Source organism: Cheilinus undulatus, linkage group 4 (assembly GCF_018320785.1).
Source record: "Cheilinus undulatus linkage group 4, ASM1832078v1, whole genome shotgun sequence".
Classification (NCBI taxonomy): Eukaryota; Metazoa; Chordata; class Actinopteri; order Labriformes; family Labridae; genus Cheilinus; species Cheilinus undulatus.
Window position 1 is genome coordinate 38,958,512 of NC_054868.1, and position 15,899 is coordinate 38,974,410.

The window sequence follows — 15,899 nt, forward strand, 5'->3', positions numbered from 1 at the left end:
ATTTTGCCAATATTTACAACCAACATTTTAGCTATTAAAATCTACCTGTCAGCTGTTAATACTGGCTGTATGAATAAGTTAGAGGAGTTTTAGGCTGGATTAACAGACTTAAGACACCTGAAGTCTTTTCCTTTATTCATCATCATTCCTTTAACTTTAGAGTGTGTTGTAGGGGCTGACATACATTTATAAGTTTATCCTGAAACTTTCAGTTTTGTGTATCCTAAGTTTAAGTTCTAAATATCATTTAAGTATTGGTATTGGCTAATATTATTTTTTATGAATTGTTATATTGGCATAACTTCAATATTGTGCATCCTTAAGCTTTAGTAATATTAAGCCTTAATCACACAGTGAAGTGTAGCCAATCATGGGCCACAGAAAAACTTGACACAATTTGATAGAATTACCAGAATTGATAATTATCTCCACATTTGCAGGTAAAAGAACATAAGAACAACTAGACTACATTAGAGATGCAAGATACTGGACTTTTGCCAATATTTGATATCGTAAATTCATTTTAGCTGATACTGATATTAGTACCAATATAGAGTATATAAATGTAGTTCATAACTAAAACTTCAGTCCTTAATTGACACTTTGAAATTCAAGGAATAAGTATTAAAAAGAAAAAGACTTCAGCTGATGAAGGTCTTTTGGTCCTCCCTAAAACTCAGCAAACTCAATCGTACACTTGGCCAGTATGTCAGAAATGTTCATGTCTGTCCATACCAATAGTTAACTTCATAAGCAAATATCTGCTGATTCAGACATCATGTCAATAAAATTGTGCATCTCCATACTATATGGAAGTTAGCTTGCCTCTAACCTTCAAAACAATGTGACATTTTCTTGCAGGAACAAGGCAAGGCATCAATAACACCTTTCCTGATTGTCCTGGTTTCTATGGAGCCAAGATTTCTTACTGAAATACTGCAAAAAGTCAAACTTCTTATCACACAAGTTTTTATCACTCTTACTGGAACTGTCAACAGTCAAGTTACCAATCTCTTCACATGAATCCTCTACAACAGATTGTCCAAGACAGATACTCACTCATCCAACTAAAAATGCTGTTTTATGATTATAATCTATATGTATTTTTTGGATGAATATGTTATTAAGCTTCTGATAACAATGAGTCAAAGTTAGCAATACTCTTGTGGACCCAATGCCTCAAACTTGTCGGTGCTTAGGTTATACACGAGTCAATCAGCTACCAACTTCATGTCGTCCATATTATTAGCGTGCTATTGCCCCAAACCAACACTGTCAGACTTTCTGAAAAACAGCTATTTAATAGTGAAGTCTGTCTCTGTTGTGAGATACTAGCTAATATCATCTTCAAAATGCCCATCACAGCTGAAATCAACTAAACAATTAAAAACTGAATGACAAGGTCACTGGCTGTTTTGAATCAATTCATGGCTTTTTACCTGGTTCCGTAGAGTCCAAGCTTCGCGTTGATAAAAATAAGAAACATAGCGCGAGAGGTGAGGCAAGCAAGCTGCTGACCAACCACTGTTGTCGGGTGAGTCTGGCCGTTTTCCTGCCTACCCTGCTGACTTCCCTCCCCTTCGCTTCACTCCGTAAAGTCTGCAACACCCTGCTCCAATAACCCCTGACCCACAGGAAGTAGACACAATGGGACTGAAAATAACACACCACCTCCCCCTGGCAACAACTGCCCACCCCAGCCCCTCACTGCACACTGCCTCTACGCTACAGCACACCTACAATACACTGGCCCAAGATAGGTGGGCAGCACCAAAAATATCAGCCACTGTTAAGCAAGCTGTGCCCACATGCCTTAAAGTGTGCCGCCCCACTTTGAATCCATGGCAAAGATTGTGATTCACTCCAGCACATGCACACGTCTTGAAAAAAAATTGAATTCATGAGATTTAAAGATGTCATTTAATGTAATATTTGAGATATTTTCAAATGTTGTATCTCAATATGAGCCTACAGTGGCATATCCTTGCACCCCTTAGAGAAGTAGAGGATTTCACACTACAGCAGGTTGTGGGATGAGTGGCAGACTCATGACAGTCCTACTGCTTCCTGTAGGGAACCATTGCAGGGTGAGATGGATGACTTCTCTATAATCAGGCCTGAAAAGCATCTGTGGGTGAGTGAGTTATATGTGTGTTTGTGTCTGGTTTTTTATTCTTAAATGGGTCAAATTTAAACACACTTTCTACATCTTTATCCTAATATAAACCAATCAAGCTACAAAAAGTGTGGTGTGTATCAGACACTCGCTACTTTGTTAATTCCATGTTAGTTCACTCTGTGTGTGTCTGACCAAATCTCTGTCCATGCAGTGAGCAGCAGCAGTCTAATCCAATCAGTCCAATGAAAATTATTCCAAATTACATTTAGTGGCCAGTGAGAGGTTGCCTTAGACATGATCTAATTAGCCCCTCTTTTACAACAGTTCGTCCACTAGGAAATGGCTTGAGGTACCGTACACAGAGATAAGGAAATGGGCTCTGATATGCACTTCTGTGTTGCCACTGATGTTGCAAAAAAATGGACAAGTGGTGCCTGTTTTGCAGCAAATCAAATGGAACAAGATTTGAGTGCATTTTTTGTGACTGGTTGGGATTCATGATTCTGGACTTTTGCATTTCATTGAGGAGAGATTGTTTCTGTAACTTAAAAGTTTACGTTATGTATAATTAGAAGCATAGCTGATAAGACTGTGAGCCATCATGGTGTATCTGTTTGTCAGAGGGCTTACCCCAGCACTGCCTCGTTGTTTGTTAAAGACTTATTCAAATTGCAGCCTCTATGGATTTGCTTCCAAAGCCCCCCTTCAATAACAAAATGTCATGATGTCACTCAAACTTCATCCCATGTTTTCTCCAGTCTGTGGTTTTGATGCCCCCTTGATTGGGTCAGGAATACAACATACTTATTCTTAGGTCTTGCATGAAGCCTGAGCAGTCGAGCATGCCCAGGCTTGTCAAGTTAAAGACACACCTCCTTTTTCAGCCAGTCGCCTGAAACTGGTACACACCTCCATTCTCTGTTGTCACATTCAGTTGATACTGCTTCACTTTCAGTTGAAAGGGAATGTTCGTGGCGTGAACACATACCTGGAAGGCTGCACGCTGCATGTGTGTTAGTGTGATTCCCACACAGTGATTCACATTAAGAGAAGAATGCTTGGAATCCCCTCTTACACATTCATTTTAAGCCACCAATACGGGCAAGCAAAGGTAGCAATGCAAAATATTTTTCCAGCTCGACTATTACGCAAAGGGGCCCAATACAATGTCAGCACAAAAATGTCCTCTGCCTTTAGCTGTGGGTTGGATTCTGTGGGTGTGTGCTTGCTGGCATGCCTGGAGATGTGTTCTAACAGCAAGCACTTATTCCTACTTAGCTCACCTGCACTCACCATCTCTCATGCACAGTTTCTCTTGAAAGGTGTTTAACTTCTAAAGACCACAAAGCAATGCGTGATTTGCCTGGTTCAGTAAAGTCAATTTTGGACATTTGTGTGTTGTGACTTTAGGGTCATTTAGTGCATGTCAAAAGAGCTAGAAAGTTAGATAAAGACACAGTTTACGCCATATTTGTCCTTAAACTTTTAATAACCTCTTCAGTCAACTACCACACCCAATTTTTCATATTAAGGTTAAGGAAAGAGTCTAAAAATGCATGAACTGGTGTATTTGGGGGTTTGTATTGATGTATTCCTGGCTCCATGAGGTAGTTCTGAAGTCTAGTCTATGGCCTGTGTCCATTAGATAAATTCTTACATTCTACTTGACATGAATAAATTCACTTTCAACACAAGCTGTGTCAAAACATAAACAGGAGAAAACAGGAAATGAGGGGTTTGCTATAGGGCTGCATGATTTTGGACAAAATGATAATCGTGATTATTTTCTATCAATATTAAGATCGTGATATTTAACCACAAATAATTCTTAATCTAAGGGACCTTATTTTCACTGCTTATATTTTGTTTTGAAAAACGTATCGTGCCTCTAACCTATTGCCAGGCTTGACTGGGACAAAGAGTTTTCATTGGCATTTTGGTCTACACCAGCTTGTAACAGTAACATAACATTAACACATTAAAGTGTTACTGTTATGTCAATTTGGAATCAATCTGGAAACCTTTATGTGTTTAAAAAAAATAATAATAACACAAAAAATCATCTGACCACAACTTCCTTCTGTAGACCTCCAGTGTTGATGCTGATGTGCCTGAAGGTGAAGAGGTGAAAGTGAAAGTGATGAGTGATGAGACAGACTCAGGTCTGCTTAACAGCAAATTTTGATTCAAAGATGCTGAATGGATTTAAAGATGCTGAATGGAAAAAATAAACAAAACAAAGACCACTATACTTCTGTGTGAGCTTATTGTGATACACATAATTTTCAGGGGGCGATTTACTTTAATGATAATGAGACTTGTTAACGTAATCAAACGTTAGGGATTTTGTTACTTTTCTTTAATGGAAATAAGTTGTATATGCAAAATAAAACACTTTTTTTCTCAATTAAAGTTCTTAATAAAAGGATTATTGGTATCAACTAAGGATTTTCCTAAGCATCTATTTCCCTATTTGGCTAAACGCTCATTTAAATTTCATGTAACCGACTAGTCTAAAGAGTAGAAAATCCCTAGAAAACAGTCAAATTGCTCACAGGGCCATTGTGACAGTGGGTGTGATGTTAGCCTGATATACGCTCTACAGCGTAGCTAACATTAGCAGCTAGCGCCTCCAGCCTTCGTTCCTCTTTGCAGATTCATATTGTGCTTTGATATGTCGCCTTTTTTCACTTCAGGTGAGTAGTTAAATGCGAGTTAAACCCTTGACAGCCTACATACCACTTTTTTTCCCTGTAGTTAAAAAAAAAACATATCCCACTGTTCCTGCTACATGCTAACCTCTAAGCTTCTCACATTTACATCTGGTGAAATGCCAGACAAGAAGGCAGCAGCCATTAACTGAAGCTACAGCGGCCTCTAGTGGCAGGAGGTTCATTACAGTTTAAAAGAGCATTATAGACCAGGATTTCAAGCCTGTGTTTATAAAAAAAAATAATAGGTAATTAAATTAACCGACTTGTAAATCCCGCGCCAGCTAATTTGATAACGGAATTAAACAATTTTATCGATTAACAGCACACCTCTCTTCTATCAACAGTTCAGACCAGGAAATGGGAATGGGAATCTGCCAAAGACTTTGCAATCAGTGCATTTCTGTTTCAGTCTGGAGAAGAAAATTTCAATGGTATACTTTCTCTGTCATAATACACTGATTTCCTGGATCCAGTAGTGCAACGACCTAAAATAGCACAAGAAGTAAGAAGTAACAAGAAAAAAAATAACTGCTGTTAAGGCTCAATCCATCTCCTTCAGACAAAGTAATATTTGTTTCCATATGGTCCAGTTTGTTCTTAACAAGGTCTGTACATGACGTATTCTAACTCAGGCTGAGCTTTTAATCTGATTATTAGGAGAATACAAGACCCTGCACAAACCCTGCTAATGATACAGATTGTAAACAAACAGCAATACAATTTAAATGAGGTTTGAATAAGGAGTCTTCATGATGTAAATTTAAAGAAGTCATGACAAGAGAGAGATCACCAAGCTTCAAGATGTCTTTCTTTCTTTAAAAATTTGTAGTAACTAATCCTCCTATATAAGGACAACACACTCACAGTGGTTGGTGGTGGCAAGAGCAAAATCCAGGTCACCAATCATTACCTATTACTCTACAGCACAACAGTGAGCAACAGGCGGGGGGGCAGTACTGTGTGAATCCATTATGTGTATTGTGTTTTATTTATTAGATCCTGCAGATCCTTGCAGAAACAAAATGACATCTCTAATTTCACATCTTTTTCAGCTTTTAAGTCACAGTTTGACCAAAATATACTTTTAATATCAAAGGAAATTCTGTTGATGTGTTTTTGGTCAGAAAACACGAGCTGCTAAAGATGAATAAGTGTCTCCATGTAAATACTAAAAATAGTCAGTGTTACTCCCTGATACATTAACACCACATTTACCAAAGCTCTTTATATAACCAATGAGAATCTTTGCTGAAAATGATTCCCAGCTTCAATGTACTTAATAACCCTTGCTCATACAGTGCCCTATTCAATCTGCACACTCTGAGGACGGTTTATGAGTGCAGATGGCTGCCCACTCGCAGCCATGAGAAGCAAAGCTGTACTAGAGATAAAGACCCGGCTCATCTGACTTCAGGGTATGTAACTCCCCAAAACGCGGGTTTATCACATTCCCACAGTATCTCCTTGTTGTTTGGTCTTTCGGTTTTAATACTTTTCTTCCCAGATAAGCAAAAGGTCAAAATATTACATGCTTTGCTCCCTCATAACCTTGACAGTTAAATCCAGAGCATTCTTTCTTCTGATTGCCTGCCCTCTATCTTCTCCTCTGTTTTCATTCTATCTGCCTTTGCTTCTCCTGCACTTCACCAATCTGAGCACTTGCACCAAGTCACATGCACTTGTCAAAGCCGCATGGTTAGAATTCAACACATTCCTTTGGCATGGTAGGCTTGGTTCACATGATCACGTTGTTCCTTGACCGCTGACAAGAGAGGCTTAAACAATTCTCCTTTCAGCCCCAATTGGCCTGAAACAGTGCAGTTTGGCCAAATGTGTACACAGTTCAGGAAAAAAGGTAGACAGAAGAACACAGACTGTAGCATATATAAACTTTATACCACTAACAAAAAGCTCCAATTTAAGATATCTGAGGTCCAGAACATTAAATATGACGCAGATTTTCTTTTAAAGACCAAACCAGAACAGCAGGTGCAACCTGCTACACTTCATAATTTATTTTATAGGACAAAAAATGTTGATCACTGAAGAAAAGAAGCCCTTAAATCTCAGCTAAACTGCAGCTGTGTCTTTTATGTTGAACATCTGTGACTAGTATTGTTGGTCATAAATGATGGATGGCTATTGTTGTACAGCTGGTCAGGATATCAATCTACAAAGAGAATATATTAACAGTAGAGATGTAATGATATCAAAATTTCATATCAATATTATCTTGACCTAAAATACCTTAGTAATCAGTATTATCAGGGTTTTGTTAAAATTTGCTGAAAATGGTCAAAGTCCTGATATGTCATATTAAATAAATTCAAACTATATGAACTCAAGTTTTATATCAAAAAAAGTTAACAAAGATACTACTGGGGTTGTCAAAACAAGTCTCTGCTATTTTAGTACTACATGTTTTAACCCTTAGAATTCTGGGTAAAATGAGCAAAAAACTCCTGCCAGGGAATACCCAAATTAAACTGCATGCGGTGTTTGGACCATATGGAGTACAAACACAAACAAAGTGTCAAGTTTCTTCCCAAACTGCCAAACTCACTGTAGCTGCTACTGGTATGGAGTAATACAATTAAATACAAACTACTCATTCCCATAAGATAGTTTAGGTTCAAAGTTGATAAAAACAGAACAGAAAATGAGGATTTTACACCTGTTTTTATGAGGAAAAGTCCAGGCGTTCCAAGCTGGAGACTACAAAAAGGATCAAGGTTAGCAGACATGTTTCTATATAGTAGTGCTAATAGCTGTCTGGAAAAAACATTATCAAAGCCAATACAGTGGGCTATAAAGAGCAATTGATGGTCATTGATGACCATCCCGCGTTCATGGTGACCAAGATCCTGGACATCCAGCCCCGTGGTAGGGGATTCCAGTTTTTAGTGGACTGGGAGGGTTATGGACCTTAGGAGCGTTCGTGGATTTCCAGACGGTTCATTCCAGATGATAGCCTCATCCGAGACTTCTACGCTGCACACCCGGACAAGCCTAGAAGGATGCCAGGAGGGGTCCTTAAGAGGGGGGTACTGTGGTGGTTTTGGTTTTTCTGGGTTTTATTTTGGTTTTATTTTGTCAGCTTCCTTTTCCGGTGTCATGGTTTTGAGTGTCTAACTTCACTGTGCTTTCTCTGAGGCTCCCCTCCCCCATGTGGGCACTGAGGTTGATTGGCCGCACCTGACGCGACTCTGTAATCAGTGCTTCTTCAAATCTGCTGTTCAGCCTCACCTCAGTGCCAGAATATCCCAAGCCTCTCGCCAGTGTGCCTCACACTCTGCCCCACACCAGCCCAAACCCAGCACATTCTCAATCACTGAATCCCCTCACTTACCTGGACTCCTGGATTCCCCCTTTCCCCCTGCACTATTACCATCAATGTTCAATAAAATCCTTAAAACTTCGTCTAGTCTGGTCTGCCTTCTGAGTCCAAAATTCACATCCACCACAAATAACAATGTATTGTAAAAATAAGTGGTATAGTTTGAGTAGAGCTAGACTGAAATTTATTCTACTTTCTTGTCAAAAACTCAGTTTTTATGATGTTACATTTGAGCACAGTATGACATTATATTTACACTGCAATCGTCGGTTGACCCTGCAAGCATGATACAACCATCTTTTAGCTCATTAAGTGAGCTCATTAATGTCCATTCAGCTGATTTCAATGCGGTTTTCAACATTAGATTAATAATTTTAACTAACACAACTTACTACAGAGTTTGGGACCACTTTTACAGATGACCTGTGCAGATGAGAAGCAGCAAAAGCCAGTAAGTGCATACTCCCACACTCTAAGAAGGTTTTTTTTCCAAGCTGAAGGCTGGGTACTGTTTGCAGACGAGAGAGCAGAGGAGATAGACAGCCATGTCTCGTGTCCCAGGTTGTTTTGTTTTTTTCTTGTCCATTCACCTCAATAAACGTTCCCTTGTTGCATGCTGTCTGGACATTATTTACTGTAAAATCATCGTTCATGGTTTTAATGATAACTAAACTTAAACAGTATGATAACCGTGGGGAAATCTTATCATGGTTGCCATCACTGTTTCATTCCTGCTTCATGTATCACTAACCAAAAGGGGTATGCAGGTTGTTTTAAAGATTTTCCAATTTCTAATTAAAAGTCAAATAAAGCAAGTCACCAACCTTGAGCTCTGCTTTGATTTCAAACAGTCAGTAGGTAGCTATCCAACAGCCATGGGCTAAAAAGTGTGACAAAAAAATGGTCATAAGGTATTCCACAGGTTCCTCATACACTCCTGCAGTATGAGTAAAAAGAAGAGCAGTGTGCCAGGGTAAAGTTCAGAGAAACACCAAGAAAGTAGGTGGACAAGGGGAGGAGGTCCTCCAGACTCAAAGCTCCCAATCAGGCTGCAAACCAACGCTCAGTGAGAGTCAGGGTCTCAGTTGCATCTCTCCGTCTCTATCATTGCATGTTTGTGTGTGCGTGTGTATGTGTGCACAAGTTCAACAACGTCCTCTGGCTTGAGGCCAGGCCGAAGATATCAGGCAGCACCATAGTAACTCTAATGCAATCAGGGACAGCAGCCACAGCAGGGCTGCTGGTGAATAGCAAAGAGCCATCCATCTTTCTCTGTCCATTTGTGTTTTTCTTTGGAGGATTCCTACTACACTGAGAAACTGATGTTTGAAACCGAGTAAGAGGACATACTCACTGTGATTAGATGCAGGCCATTTTATTGAAGGCCTGTCTGAGTCACAGTAACTTGGGAAATTACACAGGTCAGTACCAATATTTCACATCTAGTCTCCAGGCTGACACCCAAACACCCCCTGTCTAAGTCAGCCAGGTCTCAGGCTGGGACAAACACACACTCAGATTGGTGCACAGAGCAAGAGAAGGGGGGGCAAAAAAAACCCCGACCATGACAGCAGCAGGCTATATTAAGGGGCTGCAGACACAGCGGCTGGGGTCAGATCACACAGCACTGCATAACTAGAGTGCCAGCTGCATCTGTGTGTGTTTGTGTGTGTGTAGTGAGATGACAGGTGAACCTTTGGAGTTAAATGTGAACAGATACAGTCACACATATTTCTATCTTCAAAAGCCTCCTTCAAACCTGATTATTCCAAACATCCAACATTTCAAACCTCTCCAAGAGCTTAAATTAATCAGAGAAATACAACAAAAGCTTCTTGGAAAAGTCTCTTTTCCAAATCTAGCCAAGGGAATACAAACAGAAAACACATGTCCAATCAACTGAGCAACCTTTTGGGAATTATTTTGTACCCTGCATCTTGCATGTTCCATTTCCTTTCCAAGGGAAGGGGTTTTCACAGTGGAACATTTCTTCTTAATGCCACTAGCATACAAAATAGAGTTGAAACTGTAACACTTTTAATGGTGACTGCAGCATGGATAGTGGTACCGTTCAAAGTTTAATTATCATGAAAACGGTTTACAATCATTGCTTCAATATCATAGTGTCCAGGCAGCATGCAGCATTGTTTTGTTTACTGAGGTAAATTGAAAAAAAAAAGTCCACAAAGGGCATAATGAAAAAGTTTTAGGGACTAGGAGCCACTGCTGGGTTTGGTTTTGGTAGAAAAGGAAAATAAAGTCCCAATATGTATAAGCCTATTCCTAAGTTTTCCTCATTTATTACTTTTAAGGTGACAGTAGTGTAACTTATAGTTTGATCCTTCTAGTGTGAGAACTACCTGTAATAGTTGCTACAGGCTCTCGCATATTGAACATGAAAAAGAAAAAACATTTGAAAAAAGATTATAAATTAAAAGCAACACAGAAATGAATAGTCTTATGTCTCCTTAGAATGATAAATTAATACAACGTGTTGATGAAAATAAAAAAGGTGTATTTTACAGTACAAGTTCTCATATTTATGATATATGTGGGGTGCCTTGACACCATCACAAAGTAGTTGTTAACAGCATATTAAAGGCTATAAGCAGATATGTATACTGGTTAAAGTGTGTATTACCCATTCCAAATGATAACTATATTTGTCAGTGAAGGACTGCACAACAACTCATGTAAACACAGGATGGAACGTTTTAACAGAGTCTAAATACACATTTAACCGTGTATGGCAGGGGTCCTCAATTAGTTTTTCCTGGGGGCCAATATTTTTCAAGGACAGAAAGCTGAGGGCCAGATATGATTTCTTGGATGTTTATAAATATATATATATATATATATATATATATATATATATATATATATATATATATATATACCCTCACACAGAGTATGGCTTAATTAGCTACACTTCAGACAGAGGATTTATTTACAAGTAATCTAAACAGGTCAGTCATGCTGTCCTTGTATCAGGTGGCTTTTTTTTTTTCGCATTTTTAATGTTTTTAAGACCCACTGATGCTAAATTTACAAGACTGGAATACTGATTATAAGCATTCATTCAGCATGACTGTTAATGGCTTTAAAATGGCAACCTTTTATCCACAACATCTGATCAGACCCTAAGATTATTTCACCTGACCTAGGATGAGTGCAGAGTCCAGAAAGAGAGTCCACACCTCACCTACTGAGTGAAAACTTGACTTTTAAGTACATGTCTGAGCCACAACAGTCGTTCTTCTGCACATCCGTTCTCTCTGAGTCCCCCTGACATCCCTGCGCGCGTCCTCAAGTGGTGCATCTCCGTGCGTAATTATGTCTTTGAGCGCTGCACCAAGACCAAAAATGCTGATCTCTCATGTCATAGGACGGCCTGTGTCCAGGTTAGGATTACATTTTCAGTTATAAACAATTTGTTTTATCATTATGAGAGTAATTTTTAACATTTTTCGACGAGACCTGGAGTCAAATACTCGTAGGATTTATAAACTATGTCCCGTTTAAACGTTAATGATCAAGACCATAATTGCATGTCTTGTTGACATAAAATTGAACTGTATGTAAATAAATGTAGTTGATATTAGTTTGGCATTTAAGATTCTTTATAATGAGGGATTAAATCAGGCTGACACTGAACTTAATCACCAAAGCGAGATACGATGTCTGCATTTGGAGCTGACGGATAATTATGCAGAGTAGTGTTTGCTATCCTGAGAGCAGCTGTTTTAATCCCCCACAGGGATAGAAGTTTGGTTTGACATTTGTTAAGGCCTGAGTTGCAGAAAACCTATCAGAGGTGCGGGAAGGGCTGGACTCAATGAGAGTCCTTGCAGCTGCGAATGGTGGTTAAATTCTTCATCTTCAACAAAATAATCAATGTTAAATTAGACAATAAATACGTCTCCTTTGGTCTTAAAAATCATGCAGTCTGTACCAGCCTCGTGAGGAGTTGAGGTGATGAAGCAGTCTGCCGTGTATGATGTGTCTTTTTACGATGCTCCTCCCTGCTCTAAAGACAGTTAACATACCATATCTAACTCATTTTTTTCACAGTAGTATGACCTTTCCTTGCTATAACTATAAAAAAAAAATCATGATAAATGAGTGAAAATTTGTATTTTAAACACCTAAGAGGGTAAAAATTAAAAATTAATATTTTTTTAAATTTCAATCTTTTTTCCCAAATGTCTCGAGAGCCAGATGACACCTGCTGGCGGGCCGAAAGTGGCCCGTGGGCCACCATTTGAGGACCCCTGGTGTATGGCCTTTGAATGTTAAATGTTACTTAAGTGCTTGGCCCTCTCTTCTATTCATCAAGATGCTTTTTAAAAACATCATTAAGAAGCTGTCAAGAGGAAGAAGGACCTGGAGGGTCTTGACACTCCTCTCCTACTGCACATGTAGCTGAAGTGTCTTCTTTGTGTATCTTATTCCCTGCTTCTTCCTCTTCTTCTTTAAAAGTGGTTAGCTAACAGTTAAGAGTGTTACTGTCACTTACATTGGCGGGTAATACGGTCATCTTGCCTTTCTGCTCCATTCAGAGCACAGACTATAGGAAGAATTCAGACATAATTTATTTTTCATGGGACTACCTGCACTGAACCATGATGGTTCAGGACGAATGCAAATACCGTACAACCCTAGAACAAACACAAGTGGGAGGGAGCTGTTCAAAAGTAAAACAAAGGAAACGATGCACCTGTCTTCACAGTTTTGAAAGTGTTTTCTACCCTTTTGGAGTGTAACTACTAGGGCTGGGCGATTATGGCAGAAATCAAAATCCCGATTAATTGAACTTTTTGCCTCAATAATGATTAATGAACGATTATACCACCCCCAACCTCTGACTCTGTTTGGTCTGTAAATATTTGTATAATTTTAAAACAAACAACTGAAATGAACAGGCACAGATAAACATTTTATGGTTATTTATTGAAATATTTGAAATCAAAACACACATCAGCTGAAATGAAAATGTTTTTCATAAAAAGTCAAATTTTGTCAAAGAAAAGGGAAAAAAATGGAAATAATTGACACGACAGGTTTACGTTACCCTCTAAATGTTGGTTTTGATTATTTTTCGATTAATTTCCCAGCTCTAGTAACTACTATGAAACAATCAAAAAAATAACATAATATTTTTCTGCATCATTGTTTTGTTTGTTACTACCAGCACTCCTTCTAGCTGCTTGATATCCTGCACTGATCCCCCCAACCTCATTTTCTGCTGCTCTGAGTTGAAAATATAGTTCTTTTAATTATTTTTCTTTTATGAATTTATACTTTGGTGATATCAAATCTAAAAATAATGGATACTGTATTTTTTAGAACACATTCTATCAAAAAACAGAGTATCATAAATTTGCATAATTTTCAGGTTTAGCATATTTAAACTGTTTGAGAAAAAACATTAGAGCAACTTAGAGAATACAGAACATTGAATATAACCTGGGGGTCTCTAAAGGTGTGCCTCAAGGTTCAGTCTTAGGACCTATTTAATTTTCTATTTATATGAACAATATGTGCGACCACCTGCTAAATGCTTTGTATCATTTTATGCTAATGATACCATTATTTATTGCTGTTCATTTCAGTTAAGTTTTTACTGTCTGCTTTCAATGTTGTCCAATCTCGTATGCAGACAAAACCAAACTCATGGTATTCTCTAATTGAAGTGAATTACCAAGGAGTATATCATCAGTTACAACTCTGAAAGGCAGGCCTATTGAGCTAGTCTCAACCTTTAAATATCCAGGTTTTCATATTGATTGTGAGCTTTTGTACAAAGCACATATCGCAAACTTGGTCACCAAACTCAGGGTGAAATAGAGCTGTGAAAAAATATCGATACGGCAATATATCGTGATACTTTGACATCTGATACAATATCAATACTTCAACTCTTAATATCGATTTTTTTGTAAAAAGTAAAAACTCATATTTTAGCCGAGTTATTAGTAAAATATGACTTCCGCGACTCCACATGGCTTACAAAATAACGACACCTGCACAATTCAAAGCAGACATTTGGAAGCATTTAGGCTTCAAAGTTAAGCCGGGAAGCACAAACAGCAAGTTAGAGAAAGGAAATGTCGTTTGCAAGCTCTGTCTTGCTGCTGTGAAATATAGCGGGAACACCACCAACATATTGTGTGATTTACATATACATCATCTATATATTTTTCTTAGTTAACTGTGTAGAATATCGCAATATATCACACTATCATGATATCCTGATATATCGTGATACTATTGTATCGTGACCCAAGTATCGTGATGGGTATCGTATCGTGAGGTTCTTGCCAGTACTCACCCCTAGGGTGAAACCATGCTTTTATTATAGAAATAAATCCTTCTTCTCCCTCAGAGCTCATAAACGTCTTATATCTGTAACCTTTCTACGTTTAATTGATTACGGCGATGTGCTGTGTGAGTGTTTCAGCCAAGTGTCTACAGTCTTTGAAAACTGTTTATCACTACTCTGAGTTTGTCACTGGTTGTAGTCGTCTCACTCATCACTGAACTCTGTGTTAAATCTGACTGGCCTTCTCTGAGTGCTCACAGGTTCACTTACTGACTGACTCTGATTTCTTGGTTTGGTTCCTCTTTATTTATGAGCTCTTCTCTGAAGAACTAAAATCTATATAGAGCTGGGCAATGATTTTCTCTCTACTAATGTACCACCCCCTTAAAAACAAACTACTGGCCGTGTAGTCATGTGATAGGTAGTCAGGTGTTGCAAGTCATGTAGCCTGCTGTAAACCCAAGAGAAGAAGTACTAGTCATGCACCATCCAGTCCACTAAACCTCAAACATCAAACATGGAGCTTACTGTGCAATGTGGGCAGCAAAGTTATCTTCTACTTTTATTACAATAATTTAAAAATAATTTAATTTGTTAGCAAGAAATACAAGTTGTTTAATTTCTACTTTTCTTGGAAAATTTGACTTTTTACAATAAAAAAAAATCATTTCAGCGGATGTGTGTTTTTATCTAAATTGTTTGAATAAATAACCATAAATTGTTAATCTGTACATGGTCCTTTCAAGTATTTGTTTAAGAATTATACAAATATTTTCAGAAAATAGAGGGGGAGGTTGGGCTGGAATAATCATTCATTAATCGTAATCGAGGTTAAAAAAAAAGTTCAGTCAATTGGGATTTTGATTATTGCCATAATCGCCCAGCCCTACCACTACACCTTGCCTTCTTGTGACATATTCCACCTTCTTGTTCCTCATGCAAGGACTGAACAGAGGAAAAAACATGTTCAGTTCTGTTACCCCTTCTATCGTACATGATCAGCAATGCAAGACCATGGAACAGTGCCTGTGTTTAGACATTTTTACTGTGACCTCAACTTCCTGCACTTCATTGCAAATCAACCTGCACTCTTTAAATTATTGTTTTTAATTTATTGATTTTAATGTAAATTGTAATCGTAGGTGATTGCTAATTATAACATCACCAAATTTACTTTATATAGAGACTTACCATCAGTCAGTGTCTGGCACTGTATCATTAGTTACAGTCATATTATGATCAAGTGAACAGAATATCTGATGGCAGAGTTAGGAGGATGTCTGTTCAGCACTGCTGTCTGTTATGACCTATATAGACAACAGAGCATCTAACAGCACTAATCCGCTTTTTACTCCTCTCTGGGTTTTCTTTGTCCTTTTGCGTTTTGTACAAGTACAACCTTGTCTC

At 38.3% G+C, this 15,899-nt stretch overlaps 1 protein-coding gene across 5 annotated transcripts in view; it reads right to left on the minus strand.

The window, feature by feature from the left end:
- Positions 1-15,899, minus strand: part of gab1 (GRB2-associated binding protein 1) — an 81,318-nt gene that overhangs the window by 47,611 nt on the left and 17,808 nt on the right. The window contains exon 1 of one of the 5 annotated variants that reach the window (XM_041784515.1): positions 8,995-9,116. The exons of the other annotated variants lie outside the window; for them this stretch is intronic. The gene's annotated coding sequence lies outside the window, so the exon portion shown is untranslated. Of the gene's footprint in view, positions 1-8,994; positions 9,117-15,899 lie in introns of those variants that run through there. 5 annotated transcript variants of the gene reach the window in all.